A 16,212-nucleotide genomic window follows, 5' to 3' on the forward strand; every position below is an offset into this window, starting at 1 on the left:
AAAAAAAAGAACATGGTAATATTTGGGCTGCCAAAAAGGATTTTGTAAAATGTGGGACTAGGCCACATAAATACTTTGCGAATTATGAAACTGCCAAAAAAATGTTTCAAGGTATTTGGAAGTGACTAGGTATTTTTAGAAATTAAATAAGGAAAGATAAAAGTTGCTGGACCACCAAAAGATAATCCAGGGGCAATTTGGGAATTCCAAAAATGTTGGCTTCCACATGACAAATATCTAGAGATTATTTGCCACACTTTGAACATTTTAGTTTTCAGGTTTGACAAATAAGAATTTTTGAATTTAATTTGAAATTGAGATTTGGACTGGGATAGAATGAAAGTGAGATTAGCAACAGTGACAATGATGACAGTGCATCATTAGAAGGGGATTACTGTAGCATGATTCTCGGGGCGTTACATCTCCGTTCCTCTTCATCGTGGTTGTTGATGCTCTGGCAGCCATCCTTGATAAGGCCAAGGCTGCGGGACATATTAGGGGCATTGTCCCGCATCTAGTAGGCGGGAATGGGATCTCCCTTCTCCAATACGCGGATGACACCATTATAATGGTGGAAGGCTCCGCGGCCGACATCATGAACCTAAAGTTCCTCCTGCTCTGCTTCCAACAGATGTCTGGCCTCAGGATCAACTTTGATAAGAGTGCGGTCATGGTCTTGGGATATCCCAAGACGAACGCCAGAGCATCGCGGACCGCCTCAACTGCCAGCTTGGCTGCTTCCCCACGACGTATTTGGGGATCACCATTAGTGACACGAGCCTCATGGTGGCCGAGCTGCGCCCCACGATGGGGAAGCTTCAGCACCGCATTGAGCCTTGGCAGGGCTGTTGGCTCTCTAAGGCCGCTCGGATGGTGCTCATTAACTCGTCCCTCTCCAGCTTGCTCCTGAGGCCAGAACGGGCACGGAGCAAGCAGCTAGTCCATCTACCTGGGTACCATTGCCTGCCAAAACAATATAGATTCTAGGTAGAGTTTCAGCAGTAACGACTCGCTTGCAGCTACCCAATGACAAAATCAAAATACTCAACAGAAGACTGGTTATGCAACTGATGGAAAATCATGCAGATAATCTGTAGATAAATAAGTAAAAAATGGAAAATAAATAAATCTGGCAGTGTAGAGTAGTAAAAGGTGAAAGGAAACAAATAAGTCATATTTGAGTGGATTCCTCTGAAAGACAAGAAAACATGTTAAAGAAGACCAAAAGCAATGCCTTACAGTTTATATGAATCTGAATTAAAAAATGTTGATATGGATCCGTATAGAAACAATGGCTGGGCAAGAAACATAAAATTACGTTTGTTTCAAGAATGTACCAAAACAGATGTTAAATTGGTAAGCTTCAGTACAAAGTAGAAAGTCGATAAATATGATTATTGTTTTAGTAGTAAATGGTTGATATATGTATTCTATTTTGGTAGCAACAAAGGCGCCTCACATGATTAGAAGAAAAAATATCCATTCTATGATGGATCAGAAATTATGCCTTGGCCACACGCATGCAGAAAGTAAGCCATGTTTTTCTCTTTTTTTCACATGAAAAGATGCATAACTAGTCATTGGTTAGTAATATAGCTAAGCACATTACATGCCAACGTTGTATTGCAGCAAGAGCGTCTTTAGAACATTAACCTTTTATATACAAATCCTTATAAGTGTACCCTCCCAAACAAGCTGAATGTATTTCTGAAGGAAATTAAAAAGGCTGAATGGAGGAAAACTCCATAAAAATTACGGTCGCAATAATTATGAGACGACTGCACATGTAGTAATTAAGCACATAATGATAATATGCATCAGCTGGAAGGATTTACCTCGACGGCCGAAATCTGACATATAACTTGGATTTCTGAAACAAGCAACTGCAAGTGCTAGGTTTGGTGCAACGCAAACCAAAACTGGACCACGGAATCTGAGAAAAGTAATACGATCTAAACTAAAGGATTCAGGCTTGAGCTCATCTTAAGCCACAGCAGGCTACAACACAAACACAAACAACAATGGTTAAACCATTATTTGTAAAAACAGAAACTGGAATAAATCAGTAAGAGTTTAAGTGGACAGAAATATAGAAGTAATACTAATTACCCTATATGTTTTATGAACTGAAATAAAAGAAGATAGAAAATACATATCGCGACAACTCATCTTTGAAACCCAATTCAAATGGGAAAATCCATTATAATATCCATCCTGATTCTGCAACTACAGACCTGAGATACTTCTCATCTCAGTACTAGTTATAATGTTTGCTTCGTCTTCTTTGAGCTCAACTGTTACTCTTGAAGCTAATATATATCCCAATGTGATGTTTATTCGATTGAACTTCACCAATGTGATGTTTTCTTGTACTCCTCGTGATTGTAATAAGGTAGCCAACGCCCTTGCTGCAATGGGTAGTGGTGGTCAGGTGCCCCACCGGCTGTAGTTGGACGACCTGCCGAACGATGTATCTGTACTCTTGGCCAGCGATGTTGCTGAGCCAGTTTAAGTCATGGAATCATGAGGTTCCAATTCAAAAAACAAAATTATAAATCCGAAGACCAATTTATGAACCCAATTATCTTACAACCCACGTTTTATTGCCTAATTCAAGACCCAGAGACCTCAAACCTACATAGATCCATAATGATTACACTAAGTAGCTCTTATTTCTTAATCTAACAACTAATATTTGATGGACAACGGCAGATAGAAAATGCAGCATATGGGCATGCTAAATTGAGGAGTAATTATACAAAAGCCACTGAACCTGAGGAGTCATTAGACACAAACGCATTGGTAGATCTATTTATGGAAGATTGGAGATTAGTAGGACAGCGTTGGTCAGATCTGGAGAGAAGCTCTTCTTTATTTACCCCCAACATCTAGTCATCTATCTCGTGGACCAGATCACCACGGCCATGCGATTTTTTGTTCAATCTTGGTCGATATAGGAAGAAGGCGCACATTATCAAATCTGCCAAAGGCCATACCAAAACTTGTGCACCCAAATTGAAGCCAGTAAAACTTCAGGAACCTAGCACAGGTATCCATCAATTGTTCAATCTGTGAAGGGCCACACCCTCGCACCATGGCAGCCGCCACAACCGGCAAGACATGCCCACGATTATGCTTAAGTTCCTCAATGGATTGGGTGAGGACAGGAGGAAAAATACAGGGGCATAAATCCGGGCAAAAAACCAAAGTGTGGAGAGCTTACCGTGATGCCGTCATAGTTCGCGAGATGGAGCGGCGCCGTCGTGGCCGGGGCAGAGCACGAAGCGGTCGCAGTCGATATAACCCGCTGTGTTGCCCGTCACCGAGGAACCAGAGAGCTCACCGCACCGCCGAGGCCACCAACTGCCACCGAGTACCACGCCGCTAAGCCTGCACCGCCATCACCAACCACGGGCGCCGCCCAAGACCTAGCCAACCTGGCAACGTTGAGCACCACGCCGCCGTTCGCCGTCGTTAGTCCCAAAACCGTTCGCAGCTTTCTAAAAAGGACGGAGAGGTGGGCTGTGTTCTGAGTAAACGCATAAAAGGTAAAATTACCTCGCCCCTGATGTAAATTTACAGCGAGGGATGGGCCTTTCTTCCAATCGCAGAACGGTGGCGGCTTGGTTGGATGTAAGGTCTGCCTCGGTCGATCGACCGGGGTGAGGAATAAATTATTCCTCAGGTCTTAAATAGACTTTATATATATATATATAGGGTCGTGCTATTCGTCACCCTATTCCTCACCCCAGCACATCCCTAGGCCTCAACGTCGCAAGAAAACTTGCATGTGTTGTAAAAAAGTGTGCATGCAAGGGTAAGATTACCAGCGCACCTCCCATGCTAATATGCGTGTCCAAACCCACTACCCATGATGCTTTTTTGAGAACCACCGGTGTAAGAAAAGTGCATGCCGACGTAAGAAGATTACGTTCTCTAAATAAGGCAAACAAAAAAGTAAGTTCCAGTAAATGAGCTCCGATAATCAGGATTACGTTCCATCAAATCAGCTCCAATAGTGAAGATTACATTCCACTAATTCATCTCCTATAACCACTGACGTTATTTTTAAGAGGTTGATAATTACTCACGGTAGAAACTGGCTACTCATGAAAGAAAATTTAAGCCCCAGATAATTCCCTAAAAACAATTTAAGGCCCAGATAAAGTAGGAACACGTTTGACTTATTAACCCTTTTGTATACCACTGGCTTAAGAAATTACGAAGTTTTCTCTCATTTTCTTTTACGAAGTATAGGAATGCTGACGTGAAACAAGAATATCAGTTACTTCAGCGCTGTTGCTTGCAAATGACGTGAACAAAACTGGGACTTGATGTAAAGTTAAAATGCCGGCGTATACGATAATATCATCAATACATGGTCTAGTAATTTGAATGTAAAATACAACTCAAAAAATAAATGGAATGTAAAATACATTATGCCAGATAAAAATTCTAGGTGACAAATACATTGTGTCACGGAAGAAATCTAGGCGCCATCATAAAATACGAATCCTGACACAAAAGGCATGTCCTGGTGACTCCAAAAAGCTGGAAACACGAAGTCATCTAAAATAGATGCTGCCACACACACATTTGTCCATAAGAACTACCAGCATGGCCTCATTTGCAAAAAAGAAATTGAGTTAATTTGTGTAACAAACTACATGTGGCAGTCTGAACTATTTCCATTGCACAACGCTTCGGTGATAGACTGCTGATTCCTTTCAAAATGCCTTAGCCAGATAGAACTGCAGAAGCTATGGATTTCTCGTCCCAATGATGAATAGTTCATATCTGAAATGGTAGCTGTATTCCGTAAGAAGCATCCAAAATAGGATATGGAAAAAATTGACAAGAAGAAAGGCAAAGCATTAATTAGAAGTTCCGGCTATGTCGCATTGCTTTGTTGTGCATCTTCCCAAAGAAACTTCTTCGGTTTCCTTGCAATGTGCACATCAAAAAGTTATGTACGATGATTGTCCGCATAATAATTCGCACCACATGTCGTAAATCAATGTCAGAAAACTAGAAACAGATTAACAGAGCCATGGATGGTAGAGAGAGGAAAAATTATATGCAGCTTCCACAAAGGCATGAGTAGGAAAATACACAATATGAAGAAACATTCGAAATTTGTTACTACAACGAAATGACCTAGTTCTTCCTTTTGACACCAGCTTCAGTTCAGAAAAGAATGACCATGCCACCCACCAAAGCGGGCCATGTTCTACCCAAACTGGGCCTGGAAAAGTATTTGAAATTATAAGTCAATTAGGAAAAAAGTTATGTTGTGTCCAAACATGTAAAAGGGTGAATTTTGTTGTGCAAAGTTCAGTATTTTGTGAACTTCCTTCCTTTCCTAAATTGTGAATTTGTGTTACTCTGTTACCTTTGTGAACAAGAAGCAACACGTGCATAGGCATTTGGAGTATTTGCTCATTCATTGACCTGTTCTAGATAGGCATACATCAATGCAAGCATACATCCATGTGCTACTCATTCTTACCACAAATAAGGATACCTCTGCAGCTTCAGAATTAGTTAGTATCTATGTGTCACCTCAGCAGCCTGGATATCAAATGAGGACAAAAAGGAATCATCAGGCAATCAAAACAAAAGAATGACACCTCTGCAGCTTCAGAATTAATTAGTATCAATTATAGAAAGACACTGAGCATCATGCCTACCTTTTGTTCTAGATGATATGACCCTTTTTGACTATATATATATGCTAGCTAGCTTTTGCCAGTCTCAAACAGCATTAAGCATTCAGACAGTCACATGCATATTTTCTCTAGAAGTTGTGGAGCATTAATGTTTCCTTATCTTTTGATACATATACTTGTAGTTTAATTTTCTCCTGTTACCAAATGAGCAATGAAAAACTAGCAAAGTACAACAACTAATTATATGAGTAAATCATCATCCAACCTAATAGCTACAAATTACATGTAAGCAACCCATCATGTTTAATTAAATATAGGTAGACATGTCATCATGCTTAATTAGTACTACTTAATTTGTTTCTCTCCAATAGCAAGTAGAGAGCCTACACTGGAATAGGGGTTCTCTCCTCAAAAAAATGATGCAGCCCCCATTAGAAAAGAGAAACAACTAATTAAGCACCCTCCAATTAAACTTCACTTTACCTTCTTTCCATGAGAATTTGATTGATTAAAGAGGGGCTAGTCCAGTTCATCCAAAAACAGTGGAGCTCAAAGAAAGGAAGGCACGAATAATCTAAGACAGAGAAGAGACAGAGCTACCATCTTTGGCTGGATCGAAGAAGATAACCTTGTGTTTTCTCCTCAGGAGCCTTGTGCTACTTCTCTTCTTCTTTGATAGAAAGCCCATTCCCGTCCAGCTTCTTCTAATCTCCCTCATCAGCAGTTCCTTTCCAGCATCCCATTGTCCAGAGTTGAGCTAATTAAATTTCTGTCAATCTCAGAGCTTAGAAAGCATAAGCGTGCAGGCGTCTAAATAGACGGATCAGGAGGAACTTTTACAATCCAATTTTTACGCACCAATCTCCAAGAAGAAGAAATCACGGGAGAACCAGACCAAGGAGAAAACAATTACTTGGTTAGAGAGAGAGCAGACCATACGAAGGCTGGCAGTCACCGCTGTGTTCTTGTTGCTAAAGGCTTCTCCGTTAGTGCAGGGCTAGATTTTGCAGTGGCCGGCGGCGCCGGCCGCCGCAGCTCAAATTGGGAATAATTGATCATCCCCTCCGCTCTTCCACCGCGGCGGCCGCAGCCACTGTCTCCTCCTAATCGGTGCACGGGGCAGAGGAGGACAGGGGCGGCAACAATCTCCGCCGAGTATCACGCCGTCGAGCCCCACCACTCACCGCGCCCAGCGCCCTCCTCGTTCAAAGTAGAAACCGCTCGCAGGTGAGCACCTAATTAGCGAAGGTATCGAGGAGCGGGCTGGCTCCTCCCAGCGTCAAGGTAATCTTACATCAGTATTGATACAATTTTATATCGCTTGGAACCTTGCCAAGCTGTACCGTGGCTGGGTCGATCGACCGGGGCGAAGAATAAGTAATTCTTCATCCTGGGTTACTAATAGACTTTCTATATATATATATATATATATATATATATATAGTGTTACTATTTATCACTCAGGGTGCAGAACAAATTATTCTTCATTCGAGGTAATCTTACGATCATTTCATAATTAAATTACATTTCAAATTCAAATAGTTACATTCCTATTGATTCACTACGTAAAATTTGACATAAAAAAATAAAAATATAGATCATAAGACAAGAAAATTTGCAGTTTATGTGTATTTTAGACTATGTTTTTATGTTTGTAATTTTACATAACATAAAATATTTTTATGGCGATTATATATTTTCTTACGGTCCCTTTTTGCCTCGAAAATAAGACAAAACTTACGGAACGTAAAATTACGGTGCATTGATGGTAAAATAGAGGGGGGTGAAGAATAACTATTCCTCAACCAGGGTGACGAATAGCGCGACCCTATATATATATATATATATAAGTTATTTTGATCTAGAAAAAATCAGGAGAGGACTTTTGGGATGGAGGGTCGCCGTCTCGAGGCGGAACTTGGGCAGGAGCACTTTTGCCTTCCGGCAGAGCGATTTCGCCGGGGGAACTTTCCTTCCGGAGGGGGAAATCATCGTCATCATCGTCACCAACAACTCTCCCATCTTGGGGAGGGCAATCTCCATCAACGTCTTCAACAGCACCATCTCCTCTCAAACCCTAATTCATCTCTTGTGTTTAATCTGTGTATCAGAATTATAGATTGGTGCTTGTGGGTGACTAGTAGTGTTGATTACATCTTGTAGTTGATTACTATATGGTTTATTTGGTGGAAGATTATATGTTCAGATCCATTATGTTATTTAATACTCCTCTGATCTTGAGCATGTTTATCACTTGTGAGTAGTTACTTTTGTTCTTGAGGTCACGGGAGAAATCATGTTGCAAGTAATCATGTGAACTTGATATGTGTTCAATATTTTGATAGTATGTATGTTGTGATTCCCTTAGTGGTGTCATGTGAACGTCGACTACATGACACTTCACCATATTTTGGGCCTAAGGGAATGCATTGTGCATTAGTTATTAGATGATGGGTTGCGAGAGTGACAGAAGCTTAAACCCTAGTTTATGCGCTATTCCGTAAGGGACTGATTGGATTCAAAAGTTTAATGCTATGGTTAGGATTTATCCATAATACTTTTCTCATAGTTGGGGATGCTTGCGAGGGGGTTAATCATAAGTAGGAGGCTTTTTCAAGTAAGAACGACACCTAAGCACCGGTAAACCCACATATCAAATTATCAAAGTAGCGAACACGAATCAAATCAACATGATGAAAGTGACTAGATGAAATTCCCGTGTACCCTCAAAAACGCTTGCTTACTATAAGAGACCATTTTGGCCTGTCATTTTCCTCAAAAGGATTGGGCTACCCTGTTGCACTTTTGTTACTATTATCATTACTTGCTCGTTACAAAATATGTTGCTATCAAACTACTCTGTTACTTATAATTTCAGCACTTGCAGACATTACCTTGCTGAAAACCACTTGTCATTTCCTTCTGCTCCTCATTGGGTTCGACACTCTTACTTACCGAAAAGAGCTATAGTTGATCCCCTATACTTGTGGGTCATCAAGGCTACTTTCTGGCGCCGTTGCCGGGGAGTGAAGCACCTTTGGTAAGTGGAAATTGGTAAGAAAACATTTATATAGTGTGTTGAAATTTACTGTCACTTGTTACTATGGAAAACAATCCTTTGAGGGGTTTGTTCGGGGTATCTTCACCTCGACCGGAACCACAATTAGCTACCCCTCAACCTACTGCACCTACTGAAAATATTGAATAAGAAATTCCTTCGGGTATGATAGAACAACTGCTAGCTAATCCTTATGCAGGAGAGATGGAACCGAACATTCTGAAATGCACTTGATATATGTGGAACAAATATGTGAATTTTTTAAGCTTGCAGGTTTACCCGGAGATGAAGTTAATAAGGTTTTCCTTTTATCTTTGAAGGGAAAAGGCATTGGCATGGTATAGGCTATGTGATGATATTGGATCTTGGAATTGGAATCGATTGAAATTGGAGTTCCACCAAAAAAGTTATCACATGCATCTAGTTCATCGTGATCGGAATTACATATATAATTTTTAGCCTCGTGAAGGAGAAAGTATCACTCTAGCTTGGGGGAGGCTTAAGTAAATGTTATATTCATGCCCCAATCATGAGCTCTCAAGAGAAATTATTATTCAGAATTGTTATGCTCGGCTTTCTCGTGATGATCAATCGATGCTTGATACTTCTTGCACTGGTTCTTTTATGAAGAAGACTATTGAATTCCGGTGGGATCTTTTGGAAAGAATTAAATGCAGCTTTGAAGATTGGGAACTCGAAGAAGGTAAAGAGGCAGGTATTAAGCTTAAGTATGATTGTGTTAAATCTTTTATGAATACTGATGCTTTTCAAAAGTTCAGCACTAAATATGGACTTGACTCTGAGATAGTAGCCTCCTTTTGTGAATTATTTGCTACTCATGTTGATCTCCCTAAAGAGAAGTGGTTTAAATATCACCCACCTATTAAAGAAGAAATTAAAGAACCGGAACTAGCTAAAGAGGAAACTATTATTTATAATGTTGATCCAGTTGTTCCTACTGCTTACATTGAGAAACCACCTATCCCTGTTAGGATAAAGGAACATGTTGATGTTTCAACTGTGGTTAACAAAAGTTATATTATAACACCTAAACCTGATGGACAAATCAAAGTAGAACCTAGTGTTGCTATGGTTAAGGATCTCCTGGAAGTAAATACAGATGGGCATGTTATTTACTTCTGTAATGAAGCTACTAGAATTGCCAAACCTAATAAAGAGGGAAAACATAGACCCGTTGTTGACATGCCTGTTGTCTCAGTTGAAATAGGAGATCACTGTTATCATGGTTTATGCGACATAGGTGCTAGCGTGAGTGATATTCCCTTTACCTTATATCAAGAAATTGTGAATGACATAGCACCCACTTAAATAGAAGAAATAGATGCCACTATTAAACTTGCTAATAAAGATACCATCACACCACTTGGGATTGTTAGAGATATTGAAGTCTTGTGTGGGAAAATAAAATACCCTACTGATTTTCTTGTTCTTGGTTCCCCACAAGATGATTTTTGTCCCATTATCTTTAGTAGACCTTTCTTGAACACCGTTAATGCTAAAATAGACTATGAGTAACAAACTGTGGGTGTTAGCTTTGGTGATGAGTCTCATGAGTTTAAATTTTCCAAGTTTAGTAGAAAGCTTCATGAAAAAGAATTGTCTAGTAAGGATGAAATAATTGGTCATGCTTCTATTGTTTTGCCTCCTACTCATCCTCTAGAACAATATCTGCTAGACCATGAAAATGATTTGCATATGCATGAAAGAAATGAAATAGATAAGATTTTCTTTGAACAAAGTCCTCTGCTTAAACACAATTTGCCTATTAAAACTCTAGGAGGTCCTCCTCCACCTAAAGGTGATCCTGTGTTTGAATTAAAACAATTGACAGACACTTTGAAATATGCTTATCTTGATGAGAATAAGATACTTGCTATTATTAGTGCTAACCTTTCAGAACATGAAGAAGAAAGATTATTGAAAGTTCTAAGGAAGCACCGAGCTGCTATTGGATATACTCTTGATGATTTAAAGGGCATTAGTCCCACTCTATGTCAGCACAAGATTAATATGGAACCTGATGCTAAACTCGTTGTTGATCACCAACGTCGGTTAAATCCAAAGATGAAGGAAGTGGTAAGAACGCAAATATTAAAACTTCTAAAAGCAGGTATAATCTATCATATAGCTGATAGTAGATGAGTAAGTCCTATTCATTGTGTTCCTAAGAAACGAGGTATTACCGCTGTTCCTAATGATAAGAATGAACTTATTCCACAAAGAAATGTTACAGGCTATAGAATGGTAATTGATTTTAGAAAATTAAACAAATCAACTAGAAAAGATCATTACCCTCTGCCTTTTATTGATCAAATGCTGGAAAGACTATCTAAGCACACACATTTTTGCTTCCTTGATGGATACTCTAGTTTTTCACAAATACCTGTTTCCCAACCTGATTAAGAAAAGACCACTTTTACTTGTCCTTTTGGAACTTATGCTTATCAACGTATGCGTTTTGGTTTATGAAATGCACCTGGTACCTTCCAAAGATGTATAACTGTTATATTCTCTGACTTTTGTGAAAAGATTCTTAAGATCTTCATGGATGACTTCTCCATTTATGGGAAGTCTTTCGATGATTATTTAAGCAATGTTGATTGAGTTTTGCAGAGATGAAAGGATCGAGAAGAAGTGTCTAGAGGGGGGGATGAATAGACTCTTAGCAATAAAAGTTGCAGTTTTTAATTTCTTTAAGTTGAAGTGGAGTTTTGGCACAAGTTTAACCGTTCACAATACATATCAAGCAAGCATGACAAGAGTATATGAGCAACGGAAAGTAAATCATGCAAGTTGCAAGAATGTAAAGGGATGGGATTGGAGTGTGCAAACGCAATTGGAGACACAGAGATTTTTGGCGTGGTTCCGATAGGTGGTGCTATCGTACATCCATGTTGATGGAGACTTCAACCCACGAAGGGTAACAATTGTGCGAGTCCACGGAGGGATCCACCCATGACGGGTCCACGAAGAAGCAACCTTGTCTATCCTACCATGATCGTCGCCCATGAAGGACTTGCCTCACTAGGGTAGATCTTCACGAAGTAGGCGATCTCCTTGCCCTTACAAACTCCTTGGTTCAACTCCACAATCTTGACGGAGGCTCCCAAGTGACACCTAACCAATCTAGGAGACACCACTCTCCAAGAGGTAATAGATGGTATGTTGATGATGAACTCCTTGCTCTTGTGCTTCAAATGATAGCCTCCCCAACACTCAACTCTCTCTCATAGGATTGGATTTGGTAGAAAGATGATTTGAGTGGAAAGCAACTTGGGGAATGCTAGAAATCAAGATTTATGTGGTTGAAATGGAATATCTTGACCTCAACACAAGTGTAGGTGGTTCTTTCTCAGAAAATGTATGTTGGAAGTGTAGGCATGTTCTGATGGCTCTCTCTACGAATGAGAGTGGGTGGAGGGGTATATATAGCCTCCACACAAAATCTAACCGTTACACACGATTTACCAAACTCGGTGGGACCGAATCAGAGAATTAGTCAGACCGATTTAGTTCAAAATGTGAATGTTAGGATTTTTGGTGGGGCCGACATGTCAACTCAGTGGGACCAATGTCATTAGGGTTAGGGCATAAAGTAATCTTGGTGAGACCGAGATCCCATCGGTGAGGCCGAATTGATTAGGGTTTCTGGTAGTGGCTATGTCAAGAGAACTCGGTGGCGCCGGATAGAAAATTTTGGTGGGGCCAAGTTTGACTTTTGGTTTGGGACATATTTGGATGTGAGAAAGTAGTTGAGGGTTGTGGGGCATATCACTAAGCACTTTGAGCAAGAACCTCATTAAGCAACACCTCACCCCCTCTTAATAGTATTGGCTTTCCTATGGACTCAATGTGATCTTGGATCACTAAAATAGAAAATGCAGAGTCTTGAGCTTTGAGCTTGAGCCAATCCTTTGTCCTTATCATCTTGAAGGGGTTCCACATCTTCTTGTCCATGCCACTCCATTTTTGAACTTATCTGAAATATACTAGGTGAAAAATTAGTCCAACAAGAGATATGTTGATATTAATTACCAAAATCACCCAGGGAGCACTTGTGCTTTCAATCTCCCCCTTTTTGGTAATTGATGACAACATACATCAAAGCTTTAGATAAAGATATAGAGAATAATGAGAAAAGCTTCGAAAAGACATGTAACAAGCATAGGCTCCCCCTACATGTATGCAACCATGTAAATATGGAATATAGGAGCATGTTAATGCATAAGCATGACATAGTAAGCAATGTGTTACATGTATCTTGGCTATATGCATTAGAGCAAATGATGTGAGTATAGGAAATGTACCTTCATGCTCATGAGTCCTTCTTGCAAACAGTATGTACATCAGCAAGAAATCCTCATGCACATGAGTGTGATGCATATACTTACCTTGTGGTCTTGAGTTGGCTTAGGAAGGAATGAACCTGAGTAAACAAGGTTAGATAACACAGATACATCTACGAGCCAGAGCAAACAAAGAAACCACAAGAGTACCAAGACTGGGATGACATGTTGAGGGTGAGTACTTAGTACTCTATTGGATATAGACATGTCCCCAAAGGTAAATATATGCAATGAATTCAAGGATTTCCTTCCCTTAGATGTCTTGCTCCCCCTGAATCTTGCTTGGGATAATGGGAGAAGATAGGGAACAGAAAAACAGAGTAACGAAAGAAAAAAAAGAGCAAATGCAAACAATCAAATATTTATGAACATGTCTTTCCCCTCTTAAAGACATGTGACTTCTCTCCTCTTGAACACCAAGCATCTGGGGTCTTTGATGTGATACTTCTTTCTCATTGCAGAACTCTCTCCCCCTGAGTCTTCTCTCTCCCCTGTAGAAATGATTAAGCTTTGGTGTGATCTCTCTCTCCCCTTTTAACATCAATTTCCAACAAGGGCTCTTCTTGATGTTTGTTACAAATGGGTTTGGTCCTTGAGTCACAAAGCAAAGCAGCAAGTCGAATGTGATGCTGGTAGAGGACAAGAATCATTGAGTGGAGCTGGAGCAAAAAGAATGCAGGAACAAGTGGCAAGTTGCGTTTCCTGTGGTGAAATCGGTGGCACCGAATGGTGTGTTCCGGTTGCACCGAAAGGGTTTGGTTGGACCGAAAACAACAAACCAGTGTAACCGAGTTTATCACAGAGAAAACACTTGTCACCTCAGCTCACTACACAAGTAAGATCTCATAAGGATTTGCAAGGAATTGGATGCAGGGAATGCAGAACAAAACAAAGAAAAGAAAATCTAGATGAAGTGAAAAGGGAAGAGATATGCAAAGGTCAAAATGAAAAAAAATTGAAAGAAAGACTAGAGAACTTCATCTAGAATTGGGCGGTGACAAGGTCACTTATGTTAGAGTATATTGACTAAGGAGTCAAGTGAGAGCACTTGATCATAAGTCATACTCATTGTTTAAGCTCAAAATGGGGTTACCATTTTTCGTTTAAGCATTTGATGTATTCACATCTTGTTGTGCTGCTTTGACCCATGACTTGGAGTAAAGCTTCTCAAAGATGGAATAACATACCTTGCGTGGTGGTGTTGATCTTGATCATGTAGTTGAACTTGTGTGGCTTGCTCAAGGTTGATGTAGTTCATCAAGAGTTGGGAGCACCACTTATAATTTGAGTTCATCTACCTACATGGGTTAGTTTTGCAAGGAAGAGCACTTGTGTATCCAAAATGACAATCATGAAATTTTATACATATAATTTGTCAAAGGATATGTTGAAGGGTTTCGTGCTTCCTTGTCATCAACCACCGTATTGTAGAGACTTGGTGATGTAGAGATTGCTCAACATGTGAGAGAGTTGCAATCTCATAGATTTGGATCCATCCAAGTACCTACAAGGTTAGATAACATGTAAGGGTGCAAATATATCCAAGACATGTAAATATGAAAGAAATATCAAGGATTAGTCATAGGTTCATGCCTTGCATCTATCCAAATGGAGTCCCTACTCCAAGTTTGAAGCATCAATGATGTTCAATTCACCTCTCAAATGACAAAAGACTTTCTCATTAAGCATTTTGGTGAATATATCCGCCAATTGCTTATCGGTATTAACATGCTTAAGATCAATGTCCCCTTTAGCAACATGATCTCGAATGAAATTATGACGAACTTCAATATGCTTAGTTCAAGAATGTTGCACGGTATTGTGAGCAATCTTAATAGCACTTTCATTGTCACAAAGCAATGGAACATGTTTCACATATATCTCGTAATCTTTAAGAGTTTGGGTCATCCAAAGTAATTGAGCACAACATGAACCGGCGGCAATGCATTCCGCTTCGGCGGTGGATAAGGATACCGAGTTTTGTTTCTTGGAGGACCAAGACATAAGAAATCTACCAAGAAATAGACAAGTACCCAAAGTGGACTTTCTATCAACCTTGTCTCCGGCATAGTCCGAGTCAAAATAGCCAACAAGATCAAAAGACGACCTCTTAGGATACCAAATGCCAAAATTTGGTGTATTTATTAAGTATCTCACTATCCTTTTCACAGCCTTAAGATGACATTCTTTGGGGGCCGCTTGATATTGTGCACACATGCACACACTTAGCATAATATCGGTACGAGAGGCACATAGATATAACAATGAATCGATCATAGAGCAGTACACTTTTTGATCAACCGGTTCACCGTCCTTAGTCAAGTCAAGATTTCCACTAGTAGGCATGGGTGTATTCATACCTTTGCATTCTTGCATATTGAACTTCTTGAATAAGTCCTTGGTGTACTTTGTTTGAGAGACAAAGGTACCTTCCTTAGTTTGCTTGATTTGCAAACCAAGAAAGAATTTGAGTTCACTCATCATAGACATCTCAAACTTCTCCGACATTAGCTTTCCAAATTTCTCACTAAAATGAGGGTTAGTCGAACCAAATATAGTATCATCAACATAAATTTGGCACACAAATAGTTCTCCATTAACCCTTTTAGTAAAAAGAGTAGAATCTATTTTTCCAATTTCAAAACCTTTTTCAATAAGGAACTTGGTCAAGCATTTATACCATGCTCTAGGAGCATGTTTAAGACCATAAAGAGCTTTGTGAAGTTTGTAAACATGATTAGGTTTCTTAGGATTGACAAAGCCGGGAGGTTGCTTAACACAGACTTCCTCCTCAATTTCACCATTTAGAAAAGCACTTTTAATGTCCATTTGGTACAAGGTGATATCATGGTGATTAGCATAAGCAAGTAAGATGTGAATGGACTCAAGTCTAGCAACGGGGGCATATGTCTCACCATAGTCCATACCTTTGACTTGAGTGTAGCCTTGGGCGACTAGACGAGCTTTGTTGTGGACGACTTGTCCATCTTCATCTTGCTTGTTGCGAAACACCCATTTGGTACCGATGATGTTGTGGTTGTTGTCGGGCTTCTCGACCAATGTCCACACTTGATTTCTCTCAAAGTTGTGTAGCTCTTCATGCATGGCATTTATCCAA

General features: G+C 39.9%; 1 long non-coding RNA gene across 1 annotated transcript; it reads right to left on the minus strand.

Annotated features, from left to right (window-relative positions):
- LOC119354947 lies at positions 1–3,665 on the minus strand. The gene is made up of 2 exons (XR_005171356.1): positions 3,559–3,665; positions 1–3,437 (listed from the first exon to the last, which is right to left on the minus strand). It is a non-coding gene; the product is annotated as an uncharacterized LOC119354947 (long non-coding RNA).
- Between the last annotated feature and the right edge of the window lie 12,547 nt (positions 3,666–16,212).

The sequence above is a fragment of the Triticum dicoccoides genome, chromosome 2A (genome assembly GCF_002162155.2).
Source record: "Triticum dicoccoides isolate Atlit2015 ecotype Zavitan chromosome 2A, WEW_v2.0, whole genome shotgun sequence".
Taxonomy (NCBI): Eukaryota; Viridiplantae; Streptophyta; class Magnoliopsida; order Poales; family Poaceae; genus Triticum; species Triticum dicoccoides.